The sequence below is a fragment of the Triticum dicoccoides genome, chromosome 5B, assembly GCF_002162155.2.
Source record: "Triticum dicoccoides isolate Atlit2015 ecotype Zavitan chromosome 5B, WEW_v2.0, whole genome shotgun sequence".
NCBI classification, from domain to species: domain Eukaryota; kingdom Viridiplantae; phylum Streptophyta; class Magnoliopsida; order Poales; family Poaceae; genus Triticum; species Triticum dicoccoides.
The window spans coordinates 552,421,924-552,436,745 of record NC_041389.1 but is presented as its reverse complement, the minus strand read 5'-3'; positions in this window follow the sequence as shown (position 1 = coordinate 552,436,745).

The window sequence follows — 14,822 nt, the reverse complement described above, 5'->3', positions numbered from 1 at the left end:
ATGTAATGCACTAGTACATTTTAGTGTGTCACAATCTTTCAGTTTGCCGAAGTGTTTTGCAAAAACAGAACAGGATGTGAAACTAATTATTGCTTCTTGATAGATTCGAAGTGTTAATAGTGAAAATTAATAGCACTTGTTGCAGATTATCTGGTTACACTAGAATCTTGTTTTTCGCGGGCAGAACTTAAACTTGGCAAGGGCATTCACAGGAACCGTATTACTTAATTTGGTATGCAGAAGAGCTATATTTAGTTTCCCGAACCGGGCAAAACGTGGAATTCTTAGCTTATCATGCACTGCAATGTTTTAGTTTCTGAAAGTGCAGTGCAAACTCTGGGATTATTTTTCTCTGGCATTTTTATTCGACAACGCATGTAGAAGAGCTATACTTAAGTGTCGGGGAAAATCTGGGAAAATTAGCTTGTGATGCACAATCTGTTAGCAATCAATGTTAGTGTTGGACAAGATCTGGTAATCTTTCGCTCATAGACGAAACTGGACAACCATCAGCAGTTTGCCACATCACATCAGTATATAAACATAGCATGTCTGCATCAGAGAGACATGACCCCAGCAGTATTATTTTTCTTTCCTTTTGTCTTTGTTGAACCTGAGAATTGCACTACTTTGAGTAGTACCATCGTTGGAGAAAGGCATATTCTTAAAACAGGTTTTTGCCCAGCCTTATATATAAAGCCCAAATGACCGAATAGATACAAGGTGGTGGAGAAATCCCCATACATGCAAGTCAGAAAATAAAAACAACAACTGAGTTGACAGCCAGAGTGCCACCAACCCTACATCGAGCATGAAAAATCGCTACTCCCTCCGTCTAGGTGTGTAAGTCATCTTAGCTTGTGCATCGCGACCAAGGTGGAGGGGAAAACAAGGGAACTTGATGTTTTTTTGCTAATTAATAACATTGCATGCAATGAACTAACCACTGCATGTCGTGTTTGGTTGTCTCAAGTCATTTAAAGAGTATTTAACCAAAAACTACCACATTTGACGGAAACGTGGCAGAAAACTACCACTCTATGTTTTTGTGCGAAAAACTACCAAATTTTTCCTAATCCGTGGCAAAAAACTACCAAGTCTCGAAAGCGGGGGCTTCGCCTGCACTAAGCACCAAACTGACCGGCCTGGCCCACGTTTCAGGTGCCATGCTGGCCAACCGACACCCACCGCGCGTTAACGGCCGTTAACGGCGCGTCCGCGGTCGGAACGGCGCCTGTCGGTCGGTCCAATAAGTGAGCGAGCTCAGCCACTCGCTCATCCTCTCCCTCCTCACTCGCTCACTCACTCTCCTCCTCATCCTCTCCCTCTCACTGCTGCTCTAAGCATATCGCCGTCACCGCCGCCGCTGTTGCTACTGGTAGTACTTGACCATGCCTTCCTGGTTTGACGAGGAGAGCTCGAACGAGGACATCTGCATGGTTTCAATGGATCCTCGGCTCTTTGTAAGTGCATAATGGTGGAACAGAGTTAGTGTTAGGGTTAGTTCATCCAAATTTGTGATTCCAAGTTGCTTTTGGTTTGATTCCAAGTTTCTTTTGCAGGAAACCCCTGACAGTGTGGTGAATCCATCTTTCTATGGTTCTCACACTGAATCTTTGCCCACATGCATGATGCATCATCAGAGGCCGAAGAAGATGGTAGCTTTTGAAGGTGCTTTGACAGGGAGGAGATTCCTGGGTTGTCCTGTCAACCAGGTATTAAATCTTGAACACTTGTTTGCTTTGCTGGTGGAGATGTGTGGTGTGTGATGTGTTTTGCTGCTGGAGATGTGTGGTGTGTGATGTGTTTTGCTGCTGGAGATGTGTGGTGCAACAGCTATTAAGTTATGCAGAGATGTGTGCTATGTTTAGAACTAAAACTGAAAAGTGCAACATATATGTGAAAGTAGATCTTTAGTTAACTGAATTTAATAAATGACTGAAACTGAGAGCACATGTTATCTGAAATTCTGTTAGCTATTAACTGAATATCTCTGTTAACTGAAAAGAACAGAGTTAACTGAATTTATCTCTGCTGCTAAATAAGGTGTGCTTTGTGCTTAGTTGGAAAGAATTATGTTAGCTGAATTCAGAGAGCATTTAAGTAAGCATAGGAATCCAGTTAAATGACTTGAGTTATATGTGATGTGTGGTGTGTACTCTGTAGGATGAAGGTGTCAACCGTGGGATGGTGGAGTGGGTGGATGGTCCTTGGCCAGAGATTCTACAAAGGTGCCTAGCAAGGATTTGGGACATTTAACCTGAGCAAAACTTGGGTAGGGTGAAGGACAAACAAGCTCATGAGAAAGAGGTGGGAAAGTTAAAGAAGGAAATTGAGTTCCTGCCAAACAACTACAGCCAGTTGGTGGAAGATGTGTCCAAGCTTTTTGACTATCAAGATGGCAAGATGTCTCATGACATGGACTATACCAGTCAGGAAATCAGTGAACTGAATGAGAAGAAGAAGCAACTTGAGGATTAGGCAAAGATTGAGTTAAGTATGGAAAAACTGAAGCTTGCCAAGGAGAAAAGGTGCATTCTTCAAAGCCAAGCAGATATCATTCAGAACATGAGGAAGGCCATGAAGGAAGTGGAGGGGGACAGGGACCTACTTAAGCAAGAGAAGAAGAAGCTGGAGTATCTAATAGCTGATCTGCTCAATGCTGGGCATGCCAGCAAAGATAAGCTGGAGAGGATCAAGGCAATTATGAATGAGTGAAGTGCTTGGTGTGTGGGTTAAGTAATTAGTAGGCCTATATATATAGCTGGCCTTGCAATGTCATGCATGTTAGGTGTATATTTTGGGAAAGTTTCATGTGCTTTCAGAACCTGAATCAAGATGGTATGGTTTAAGAACTAGTTGGATTTATCTATGATGTAATGAATTTTATGTTAAGACCTCCTATGCTAAGTGAGTACTGATGCTAAGTTAAGTAAGTAAGAATGTTTTATCTATGATGAGGCTGTTTTGCTCTGCATATGTTATGTGTGGATAATTGACAGTAGTGACATAGTTGGAAATGATAAGCTTAGATAGTCTGACAAATAACTTAACATACATAGCAAGTAGCAAGTACTCTGACATAGATAGATAGTACTGGCATTCAAAGTCTGACATAGATAGCAAGTAGTACTAAACATAGTGCCTGCATACATAGATAGATAGTGCTGACGAAACTGAACCGAGAAACTTACTGAACTTACGAAAGTTCAGGACTGACGAAACTGAATTTTTTTCACTGAACTAACTGAAGGCAGCATTTTAGTCCTCCTTCTTGAGCATCTTCAGGCGCTGGGAGCGGCGCACCACGGTCACGGCCGCCCTCTTCTTCTTGCTCGGCGCCGGCTCCACCACATCTTCCTTGCCATCATCTTCTTCATGCTTCACGACGACGCAGTCTGGGAGATCGGGGACCTCCGGCAGCGCATATGGGAGGTTCATGTCCCCCTCTATGGCGTCGAGGATGGGAGCCAGCATCTGTACTTCAGGCTCGTCGTCGGAGAGGATGATGACCTCATCCACCTGGTCGTGAGAGTCGTCAGAGGACTCGTCCTCATCATCGTCAGAGGACTCATCGTCAGAAGACTCGCCGTAAGAGTTGTCTGATGGCCCCAGGACCCATGGATTGCGCCTCTCCCAGTAGGCGTTGTTGATTGGGGCTGGGAGAGCGAGGACGACGTCGGTGACGTGATCCGCGGCGGCCGGCGGCGTGGTGGATGAGTGGTACATCCACCATCGGGCGTGCTGCCTGGGGTCGGGGGAGCGCTGCACCTCGTGCATCGCCCACAGCAGAATGGTCGACGGCGGCACGGTGCGGCCGGCAGGGAAGGCATGCTGCTTTTCAGCAGCTGTCATCACCTTCACCAGGACGCGGGCGTGGTTCCTCATCATCGCCAGAGTGGGGAACCAGCGCGCGATCTTCCTGTACTGCACGCGCATCTCCTGGTTGTTGCCGGCGAGAGCTTCGATGGTCAGCTGCCAGTCCATGGCAACGGCGGTGGGGGTGAGGGTCGGCGGCGATTTCGACGGGACAGAGGGGGAAGTGGAGTGGGCGGTGCGAGCGGCGAGTGGGCGAGTGAGCAGAGAGAGTGGTGGGTGGACACGTATTAAAGCCGTAGAATCTGAAACGGCTGGTGCTACTCAACGCACGCTCACCACGTTGCCGACCACAACGCGCGCTGAACAGACGACATGGCTAACAAAATATAATAAGTTTGGCCGATGCTAATCTAACAAATCACTATCATTAGCCCATTGGTACTGAACGCATGGTTACAATCAACTAGTCCTGGGTTCAAGCCCCAGGCCAGACTTATTTTTTGCAGATTTTTTTTTCTAAAATGAATTTGTCCATAAGTTATAATAACTTCTGGGCTGTACAAATGGAAAAGTAAAACAAATAAAACAAATTAAAACAATTAAAACATGCACCTAAACTGTAGAAATGGCAAAGTAAAACAAATTTCAACAAATTAAGTACCATACATTCAACATTGTCCACAAGTTCACATGTCTGAATTTAAGCATGCTAGTAGCACAACACATATTTAGTAGCAGAACACAAACTTAGTACCATACAATCAAACTAAGTAGCAGAACATAAACTTAGTAACAGACTTTCAGTAGTTTCCACTAGCATTGAAATAGGACGCAAACTTGCTAGGAGGTTTCCTCTTCCTCTTACCTGCTAATATCCCTGGTTCTCTAGTGGATGATCTAGGTGCATTGAATGTTCTTGTTGATGATGATCCTCTTGGAGCTCTTGTTGATGCTGATCCTGTCACAGGTGCTAGTGAAGACCTGGCTGCTCCTGCTGAAACTGCTGATGTTGAACCTCTCTTGTTTGCTGCTGTTTTTCTGTTCCTCATTGCTTTAGGAGCTGGAGCAGATGAGGCTGGCATTTGTGCAGTTTGGTGTTGAGGTGGTGGTTGTGGAGGTGGATGTGGAGCACTAGAGGAACCCCTAAAAATTTCTCTATTCTCCTGCATGACAAAATTAAATTAGTTAGTAAATAGACCAGACCTAAAATAATTAAACAAAGAATGCAACATTTTTGAATGACCTGGTGTAAGTTCTTCCTCATTTCAAGACTTGGTTTCAGAGCTTTCCCATAGTTTGTATATCTATGGCCCTGTAGACCACAATTGCTGCATGTAATTATTCCCATCCTGCTTGTGTCCTTTGGGGCAGGCACCTCAAACTGGCCCTTTCTCCTAGCTGTCTGTTTCTTGCCTGCTTTTTCTTTGAAAACTGGGGGCTCAATATCCTGAGTGTGTGTGTCAGGCCAGAATTCAGGACCAGGGATAGGGTACACTATGTCTTTGTATGCTTCAATATATAGTGGTTTCTTGAAAAATTCATGCACATAGTCCTCTGGGTGCATGTGAAGTTTGCTCATTGCTGCTATTGCATGACTGCATGTCACACCTGTCATGTCCCACCTCCTACAGTCACATGAGTTAGTAGCTATGTTCTCACAGTACTGATTTTCACCACTAAACACTTGCCAGATGTCAGGACCAGCCCTATGTGCCTCACAAAACTTGGCATACTTCTTATTCTCCTCTAGTTTCTCTGAATAGTTGGGTGTGATCATCCACCTGCTGGTCTCTGTCTTTTCCCTAGTCTTCTGCCTTTTGATCATCTGCTTAGTCCTAATTCCTTCAAACATAGTCCTAATTGGTTTGGCCCTAACATCAAAGATCATTTTGTTGAAAACCTCACTAAGGTTGTTCACAACAAGATCAGTTTTGCAATTGTAATCCATTGCAGACCTACACCAAGTATCCTTTGGAAATTTCTTAAGCCACTTCCAGGCATCCTCACACTCTGCTTTAAACTCTGCCATTGCTAATTCATGGCCATGTTTGGTGAATGAGTAGCTTGCCTGATCTACTAGCTTCTTTAGTTCTGCTCCTCTGAAACTAGCTGACTGAAAAATTTGCATATATGTGCCTGAGGCAGTATCTCTGAGGGGAATCAGGGAACACCTCATTTATAGCCTTAAGAAGACCCTGATTGTAAATTAATAACCATGGTCATGAAAAAAAAGAAATAAAGCTAGTAATAACAATATATATCACAACTACTGGCTATGATAGGGTGCATACCTTTTGCCTATCAGAAATAATGGTGTAGGTTCCAAATTTGCTTCTACTTCCAATGCAACATCTTAGCTGGGTTAGGAACCATGTCTAACTCTCATAATCTTCCTTATCAACCACACCAAAGGCTATGGGGTAGATGTTATTGTTGCCATCTCTTCTTGTGGCTGCAAGAATTTGCTGTCCAGTGGTTAGTTTGATGAAGCAACCATCAAGCCATGCATCCATACCCAAATTAGCTACCATAAATTTTTCAACAAGATATTTTGAACAAAATGCAGTTATAGATTTACCTATAAAGGGCCTGCAACCATTAATAAATCCTTGATTTGATGCATGCAAGCAGTAGAACATGTACTTAAATCTAGGAGTTGGTGCAGGGTTTTCTGGGTCCTCAAATGTTGTAACTATACACCTGCTACCAGGGTTTGTATCAATAACTGCTTGCAGGTAGTCCCTCAGTCTATAATACTGCTCCTTCTGGTCACCTTGTACAACCTTAATAGCCTTCCTCCTTGCTCTATAGGCCACACTCTTTGATACATCAACTGAAAACTTGACTTTGCTATTTTTAATAAGTGCATCCACAGGTGCTCTAGGATCTGCTCTAAGAGAAGGCTCAACTGCTTTGGAAAGCCACTTAGTAGTAACCTTTGTGTTCTCTGCTGATGCTGGACAAGTGTGCTCCATGTTACACTTCTTAATGCAAAATGTTCTTTCATGAGCTATCCTGGCAGCACACATGTAAAATTCACATCCATGCTATCTCTGTGAACACCAAACAATAATTCTTGTTGGAGTGTTCCTGTGGTAGTGAAAAGACCTCAAAGTCCTTATATGAAAATCTCTTAATGTTTCTCTGAACTGGTAAACACTATCAAAACACAAGCTCTTGCACAAGAGTAAATGTGAATTGGGAATTGAGGGGTCAAAATATACCCTTTCCTTCATCTTTTTCTTACTGCTCTTTGTCTTTGGCTTCTTCATGAGGTATGGTAGTTCAGCTTCATCTTCTTCTTCCTCACCACTTATGCCTGCATCACCAGCAAAACAAAACTCATCTGCTTCAGGAAACCAATCTTCAAAATGTTTTTTCTCTACCTCATTGTGACATCTGCTAGTTGGACCAGGATTCTTCACATGTTTCACAATAGCAGTACTTTGCAATGTTGTATCCACTACAGAGGCACACTCTATTTCCATTTGTTCAACAGCTTCAGCACTCCCATCTGAATTCACTAAATCATCAGAACAAAATTCAGACACTTCAGTATCTCCTTCAAAGTGGTTCAAATCTGCCTCTCTTTGAATCTTGCTCCTCTCAAGCTGAGCCTTTCTATCATCTATCTGATTCTGAAGCTCGGATTGCTCCACAACCTTTTTCACATAGCAACTCTCTTGAGTGTTGATGTAATTCTGATTTGCCTGTGTACTAATTACAGGTTCAACATCTCTCACAATCCTTATGTTCACAACCTTGACATGATGAAAAAACTCCAACATTTCATGAACACTAGCTTCATTACCTAAATAATTTACTCTTTCAGATCCAATTTCCTCCTCCTTCACATAGTACATGTAATCACTCTCCCCATAACCTTCACTAGCAATGAGTGATTGTAGAGTAAGCAAAGAAATGTCTGTCTCATATATAACCCTTTTCACAGGGTTTCTTCCTTTTAAATGAAACCATATCTCCCACTTCTGCTCAGCCAAACTGCACAAATATGTGGTCATCAATTGAACTGAAATTAACACAACTAGAGGTGCAACAAAGTTTCCTATATATGTTCAACTAACAGAAACATACACTCTCTAATTTGCCATATTGAAGAAAACTACCACTTTTAAGCAAGAGTCTCTCCATACCTTCCACCCATAGAACATCCACGCGCCGGTGATGACTGGGCGACCGCTGCCTCCGGCTGCTTCAACCCTGCCTGCGTCGTGTAGCTGCCCGTCCCCAACCAGTTATCCACTTCCGAGAATGAGCCAACAGCGTCCAAACTTGTGCCACCGCCGTCGCCGCCGCCCACGCCGCCACCCATATCGCCGCCACCCCCGTCCGGAATCACCGACGCCATGGCGGCCGCAACCTAGGTCGGACAGAGGGAGAGGAGGGAGAGAGTGAAGCACAAGAGGGCCATGGACTGGATCTGATGCTATCACCGGGCCGACCGACAGTGCCGTTTTCGACCGCGGACGCACCGTTAACGGCCGTTAATGCGCGATGGCTGTCGGTTGGCCAGCGTGGCACCTGAAACGTGGGACCAACCGGTCAGTTTGGTGCTTAGCATGGGCGAAGCGGTCACTTTCGAGACTTGGTAGTTTTTTTGCCACAGATTAGGCAAAAACTGGTAGTTTTTCGTACAAAAACATAGAGTGGTAGTTTTCTGTCACGTTTTCGTCAAATGTGGTAGTTTTTGGTTAAGTACTCTCATTTAAAACATGAATGACTCACATCTCTTATTGGTTGATATGTCACGAAACAAGGAATGAGATGAGAGTTAATGTACCGTGCCTAAGTGTTTTGGGATTGTTTTGTTTTCGTAAGATGACTTACACACCTAGACGGAGGGAGTACACCTAACAAGAAGAGACCTAGATGACCGAATAAGAACTGAACCACGTCGCATTGGGAAATCTTCAAACCTCGATGCACCGAACACACCAAGTCATCACTAGAGAGGGCCGCTCTCGGTCATGGAGCTCTGATCCTGTCAGCGGATAGGACGATGACTACAAGGACACATGTCAAAGATAGCAGACCAATGAATCCACTCCATCCTAGCTAGTCGAAGAAGCTTTATATCGGGAATAAAGCAAGTCCTAAGATACCAATGTATTGCCGCCGGATGGTACCTGAGTTCCTCGACGATGCTCCCAAGTACGTAAACCTGGTGCCACCGCCAAGCCCGAAATGATGGGTTAGAGTTTCCATCTGGAACCCTGACACGGAGAGCAAACTCATAACCATGTCCCCAAGAGGTAAGCGACACCCGAAGACATCACCATTGTCGGCACCAAAGCGCGGAGATTTTTCTCTTACCCATGCCACAAAGAAGTACCAATAGAACTAACCCAACCCAAGGATGGGGCTGCATTGTCAGCACGAGGCCTTCCTATCTTGATCGAATAGTCGGAACTATTGAAGCTATTACGACACCAGGAACGACCACCATCTCTCCTCTTGCTACCAACATAACCATGAGAAGGCGCCACTATCGATGTCGTGTTGCGCGCCGCATAGGCAAATGTGCAACCTCACCACCCAGGACAGCCACTTCCCAGGTCGACTTTTCACCTCTACCAGGGTACAAGCCAGATAGGATGGGGCAGCACAGATGCCGACCCATGCGTGGAGAACGTTCGGCATGGGGTCTAGACCCCGATTTGATCAAACCCGGCACCGGCGAGACTAGACACTGGAACAGGAATCACCGACATCTGCGGCGCTCTTGCCTACCCCGTCAGGGTCGCACCGGCACACGCAAGTCGCCGGGATAGCAAGCCAGATCCGACCAAGGGCATACCTCAAGGCCCGCCACCCCACCCCTAAAATCCCAGCACAAGAACCATCACCATCAGTTGCTTGAGCCCTGCACAGCCTTACACCCGTACCCATGCCGACCGCTGCCCAGGTTGGGTCGATCCCATGGGAGCAGCCCATGCGCCAAAGTGGTCAGTACCACGAGTTCACAGGACTGACCAGACCCGACCACCGCCAAAACTTCATAGACTGACACCGAGAGAAGGGGGGCTGACGGCTGGCGACACAGGAGAGAAGGGTGTAGGACAAAGGCGTATTGCAAGGTCACCCTCATCCTGTTTGGTCGAATCCATTACAGGCTCTGGACCACGACGTATATGGCACTATGGCAGCAAGACAACAAGTTCAGATATAATTTCAAGACAAGCGAATAGTTAATACAAGGTCTCCCAGGTTCCTAGATAAGATGGAATCCATCTCGCTATGAACAGCTTCTTTCCAGTAGTTAGCATCAGGAGATGCATAGGCTTCTGAAATAATCCTGGGTGTGTCATCCACAAGGTACACAATGAAATCATCACCAAAGGACTTTGCAGTCCTCTGTCTCTTACTCCTTACAGGAGTTTCATTGTCACCCTCAATAGGATTCTCAACGTGTTCCATCGCAATGGTGGGTTCAGGAATTACAGTGAGTTCCTCACTAGATGGAGTAGGTATCTCCTGATTTGATGAACTTGACATATCCTTCATAGGAAATATGTCCTCAAAGAAAGTTGCATCATTAGACTCCATAATCGAACCAACATGCATGTCGGATACGTCAGATTTTATTATCAAAATTCTATACCCAATGCTATGAAAAGCATAGCCCAGAAGAACACAATCCACGGTTTTTGGTCCAAGCTTGCACTTCTTGGGAATTGGTATATTGACTTTCGCCAAACAACCCCAAGAACGTAGGTAAGAGAGTTTCAACCTTTTCCTTTCCCATTCCTCAAATGGAGTCATGGTCTTATGCTTTGTGGGAACTCGGTTTGGACATGATACGCGGTCATTAGCACCTCCCCCCACCATTCCTTGGAAAGACCCGATGTGTCTAACATGGCGTTAACCAAATCAGTTAGAGTTCGGTTCTTTCTTTCGGCCACCCCATTAGACCGAGGTGAGTAGGGAGGCGTCCTCTCATGGATTATACCATGTTCCGTACAAAACAGATCAAATTCATTGGAAAAATACTCTCTACCACAATCAGACCTAAGCCGTTTAATTTTTCGATCAAGTTGGTTCTCTGCCTCAGCTTTATAGTTTTTGAAGAAAGTTAAAGCCTCATATTTTGATTTCAGAAGATACACATAATAATATCTAGTGGAGTCATCAATCAACGTCATGAAATATCTCTTTACACCTTTTGTCAACACGTCATTCATCTCACAAAGATCAGAATGTATAAGCTCTAGTGGTGCCAAGTCTCTTCCCTCTGCAGTTTTATGGGACTTGCGAGGTTGTTTAGCTTGCACACATACCTGGCACTTAGAGCCTTTGATAGTAGAGATTTTCGGAATTAAATTCATATTGGCTAGCCGCGTTATGCAACCAAAGTTAATATGACAAAGTCGTGAATGCCAAATATCCAACTAATTATTGTGGCAAACATTATTAATAACTTTAGTGCAAATATCTAACAAAGATAGGTGTAACAAGCCTCCGCACTCATAGCCTTTTCCCACAAATTGTCCCCACTTGGAAATTACAACTTTATTGGACTAAAAAACTAACTTAAAACCATCTTGACATAAACGGGAACCGCTAACGAGATTTTTTTGATGGATGGCAGATGATGAACGTTCTTCAGACGCACGATCTTGCCCGAAGTAAACTTCAGGTCGACCGTACCGACACCTCGAACGATGGCATGTGACCCATTCCCCATCAGCACGGGAAAAGTCCCTGTGACCTGGTAAGAAGAAAACATTGAGGCGTTAGCACAAACATGCACATTGGCATCGGTGTCAATTAACCAATCAGGAGATTGAAATACTGAAAGGATGGTAGGAAGAATACCGTACCTAGATTCCTTCATATCAGTATCACCGATGACAACATTAGCGGACTTGCCGCTCTTCTCATGTTCGCGCTCCTCAAAGAGGTTAGGACACTTCAGAGCCCAGTGATTAGGATCACCGCAGACATGGTAAAGTCCCTTCCCCTTCATGTGAGAATTCTTCTTGAAGTTGGTAGAATGCGATGGCTTATTCTTTGTATCAAACTTGCATTTGCCCTGAGTTTTGTTCTTGTTGTTTTTGAACTTGTTGGACTGGAAGTTCTTCTTCTGTGCCATGTGGGCACTAGAAGCTCCCTCAGCAACTCGAGCACGTGTGTCCTTTGCTCTCGCCTTCTCTTCAACATCAAGAGTACCAATGAGATCCACAATGGAAAACTCTTGTCTCTTGTGTTTCAGGGAAGTAGAAAAAAAATTCCACGAAGGTGGAAGCTTGGCAATGATGCCTCCGGCAAAAAATTTGTCTGGCAACACACACTTGAAGTACTAAAGTTCTTTTGCGAGTGACTGTATCTCATGAGCCTGCTGTACAACAGAGTGCTCATCAGTCATCTTGTAGTCATAGAATTGTTCCATGACGTATAACTCGCTGCCGGCGTCCGAGGCACCAAACTTGGCCTTGATCGCAGCCCACATGTCCTTGCCGTTGTCAAACGACATATATGAGTCCACAATGGAGTCATCAAGAACACCTAGAAGAGCGCCTTTAAAGAGAGTATCGATCTTCTCAAAAGTTTCCAGCTGTGCTGGATTAAGATCGCCCTCAGGCTTGCCCTTGGTGGTGTCATAGCAGCCCATGGTCTGAAACCAGTAGACTGCTCTCGTGCGCCACCTCTTATATTGCGCCCCCTTAAAGGCAGGCGGCTTCAAATGTGCAGCAAAACCACTCGGAGCAAATTGCCTCTAATCAGGTTTTTGGATTGTTGGAAATATGAGCAAATTACTACGAGATTCAATCCGAATAAACAAAAGATAAATCATGACTACAATAACAGAGATTGAACTAATCATGCGAACTAGCATAGCAGATGAACAGATCACATCTAGGGCACATACTAGAAACATGAATTCTACCACGATCTCGAATAGGAAAGATAGAATCACATACGATGCAGCGGGAGCAGCACCGCCGGCGTTGACGCTGTCGCCCATGTCGTCAAGGCTGAGGTTGCCAAGGTTGGGGAAGAAGTCATCGTTCGCGAAGTCGTCGCTGCCAGCAGTCGCGCGTGTGCGCTCCCCAAAAACCTGATCGCCCCTCTCCCGTACAGGATCACGAGAGGCGGGGTTCCAGAGGCCTGCTGTCCCTTCTCCCGATGCACACCGAAAGGAGGGATGGAGAAGACTTGCTTGGCGGCGCAACGATCTGGAACGGTGGTGAGAAACCATTCGAAGCGGCGGCGGCTAGGGTAGACATCTGCCTGACTATATAGTGTGGGCCGGGTAGGTCCTGGTAGTAAACCCCACGTCCGAGTCGGCACGATCCAAAAGAATCGAAAACTGTTCAACAATTAACGTGTCCGTTAATTATTAATTAATGACTCATTAATTTTTTCCCGAGCAGCAAAAATATAGACAACGGGCATAGCTTTGTCCTCAGCTCGGCTCAATCCCACAACCCGCGGCGCGTCGTGACGAGGAGAGGCGAGGCGTGGCGTGGCGAGGCGTGGCGTGGCGAGGCGAGCGAGGAGGAGGAGCGCGCGTGTAGGTCTCCTCTTCTCATGCTCATACAAGTGGTAGAAGAGTTCACCTTATAAAGAGGTGCAACTCTCTCTCAACTTATGATGTGGGACTAAACTTTAGCCCCACTCACTCCACTCACATGTGTGCATGAATGGGCCAAGAGAATTTCAGAATTTTAGTTGGGCTTTGGGCCAAAAGCCCACTAGCAAATTCCAACAATCCCCCCACAAAGTCTCATTGGCACATTTCACCATTTGGTTCCAAAACATTGTTTATATACCAGTGCTTAGTGGAGCCTGTGAAGTTGAACTTCCACTTAGAGATTTATGCTACACTAGATCACAACTTGAATAGTGGACTATGGCTTGAACTACAAGTTTTCTGCGAGACTAGTTTCACACAAATTCTTGACCGATACTGGGCTGCCACAAGGCTTCCCCGCGGGTGGAGCGTATACGTCGTACTCCACGGCCTTTCATGAATTTATTAGAGAGCACCCACTTCTCACAAACTGCGATGTTAACAGTCAAATTCATATAGGTGTGTTCCTCAGGAGATGCTCAGCAGGACAACATCTCTGCTTACTCAAATAAGCCACTTGGGACACATTAAGATAGATATCAACCTGCCATGCAGATCAGGATAGTATTGCATCTTCATGGAGTGGGATAATTAAAATAAGGATACTCTCCTCTCAGCTGATCAACAGCTTGTCTCCCACTTCTAATTCACGTGATCTCCGATCACATAGAGTGGGTTACCACTATGGACTCATGCGGTGGGTCTCAAACCCATCTCCATTGATGCATTACCTATCACATCACGTGATAGACCATTTGTGAAGGGATCTGCCAAGTTTTTCGACGTATAGATATAATCCAAAGTAATAACTCCAGAGTTCCTCAGTTTCCTGACAGATTTTAATCTCCTCTTCACATGCCTTGAGGACTTCATATTGTCCTTAGAACTGTTTATCTTGAGGATCACAGTTTGATTATCATAGTTCATCAGAATAGGGGGTATTGGTTTTTCAACCATAGGTAAGTCCATCAATAGCTCACGAAGCCACTCTGCTTCAACAGTGGTAGTGTCTAATGCTATGAGTTCTGCTTCCATAGTTGACCTCGTTAAGATGGTCTGCTTGCAAGACTTCCAGGAAACAGCACCACCGCCAAGTGTAAAAACATAACCACTTGTGGCCTTAATCTCATCAGCATCAGATATCCAGTTCGAGTCACTATAACCCTCCAGTACCCTTGGATACCCGGTGTAGTGAATCCCATAGCTCGCAGTGCCCTTTGATACGTCTCCAACGCATCTATAATTTATGAAGCATTCATGCGATTTTATTATCTGTTTTGAATTATTATGGGCTTTATTATACACTTTTATATTACTTTTGGGACTAACCTATTAACCGGAGGCCCAGCCCATATTGCAGTTTTATTGCCTGTTTCAGTATTTCGAAGAAAAGGAATATCAAACGGAG